We start from the raw sequence: 1962 nt of genomic DNA on the forward strand, positions 1-1962 counted from the left end.
CCCTCTCTCATAAAGTATTTCAGTCTCTCCCTCTCTCTCTCTCCCATAATGTTTAAGTCCTTGTACATTTGTATTTTGCCTATAGGTTCAATTTGTTCAAAGGCTATAAGTCAACTGCGTACTCTTTAAATTATACTAACTTAGAAAGGAAATAGGCTGTGAGAATATCTGAGATGACGTGGGGGAACAAGGAAAACTGTCTCACTGAAATTAATTTCACACCAAGTAGTTAAGAAATAGCAGACGGATCCAGTCCTACCATCTAACCTTACCACACTCCTCTACCTTTCTCTCCTTCTCATTCCACCCTTATTATTCATCCCCTCCAAAACTCAGTGTCAAGAAAGCCAAACTGAAATAGAGTTGCAGGATGTGGAATTATTTTTGCTTCTTTTCTGACTGCTCCAACACCCTTCCTTCTGCTCCACTGCACCAACACACACCCCTAAGGCTATAGAGACAGGCAGCTAATCAGCATGGTTATTAGAAGTGTTAGTAGACAACTCTGTGATACATCATACAATTTTAGCTGAGACATATGTTTCCATATTGGTTCAGTGTATCCAAGTATCAATTTCCTATAGTGAAGGATTGATTCACATAACTTAAGACATAATAATCACTGTATGCAAAAATGAGGCACCACTGTGGAAGACAGTATGGTGGGTTCTCAAACAATTACACTCAGAATTACCTTATGATCCAGCAATTTCACTTCTAGGTATATGCCCAGAAGAATTGAAAGCAGGGATTTGAACAGATATTTGTACACCAATGTTCATAGCAGCATTATTTATAATATCCAAAAGGTGGAAACAAGTCAAATGTCCATCAACAGATGAATGGATTGTTGGGGAGGAAGAAATTTTCCTCTACCCTTCTAGGTTCTTCTGACTGGCTTAAGAATTGAATTGACATGAGACAGATTAACAGGAGAAAGTCAAACAAAAGTTAAATAACATGTATACATGGGAGAGGCCCAGGAAAACTGAGTAACTCACCCAAATGACTGAAACCCTCACTTTGTTTTTAAATTGTATTTATTTATTTATGGCTGCGTTGGGTCTTCCTTGCTACGCGTGGGCTTTTCTCTAGTTGTGGTGAACGGGGGCTACTGTTTGTTGCGGTGTGCGGGCTTCTCATTGCAATGGCTTCTCTTATTGCAGAGCAAGGGCTCTAGGAGCACGGGCTCAGTAGTTGTGACACACAGGCTCAGTAGTTGTGGCGCACGGGCTTAGTTGCTCTGTGGCACGTGGGATCTTCCTGGACCAGGGCTCGAACCTGTCTCCCCTGCATTGGCAGGTGGATTCCCAACCACAGCCATCAGGGAAGTCCCTGAAACCCTCACTTTAAATACCACCTTCAGGGCTTCCCTGGTGGCGCAGTGCTTGAGAGTCCGCCTGCCGATGCAGGAGACGCGGGTTCGTGCCCCGTTTCGGGAAGATCCCACATGCCGCGGAGCGGCTGGGCCCGTGAGCCATGGCCACTGAGCCTGCGCGTCCGGAGCCTGTGCTCCGCAAATGGGAGAGGCCACAACAGTGAAAGGCCCGCATAACGCAAGGAAAAAAAATAAATAAATAAATAAATACCACCTTCAGCTAAAGACAGAAGAGGATTTGGGAATAGTAATTTGGGACTTCAAAGGGAGGAAGGCAATTGACATGGAGATGGAAAAGTAAACGTTTGGTAAATGTTTGCGGGCCTGCAGAGACAGTGGGACACAGGGTGGCCTGTGATCTCTAAGAGTTTCCCCCACCACATCTAGCTCATGTTCTTTGCAGACATCTCTGGTGATAGCTCTATTCCTGTAATCGGCCCTCTCTCTAAATTCCTTTAGGCACTTAGGGGGGGAGGTCAAAAGTTCTTCCTGAGTCTTCTGGGCCTTGATTGTTTTCAGCTTGAAATAATCCACATGCCAGAGACATTTTAGGGTGGCAAATTTTGTTTCCCTACAGATAAACA

This window comes from Lipotes vexillifer, unplaced genomic scaffold (genome assembly GCF_000442215.2).
Source record: "Lipotes vexillifer unplaced genomic scaffold, Lipotes_vexillifer_v1.1 scaffold1616, whole genome shotgun sequence".
Classification (NCBI taxonomy): domain Eukaryota; kingdom Metazoa; phylum Chordata; class Mammalia; order Artiodactyla; family Lipotidae; genus Lipotes; species Lipotes vexillifer.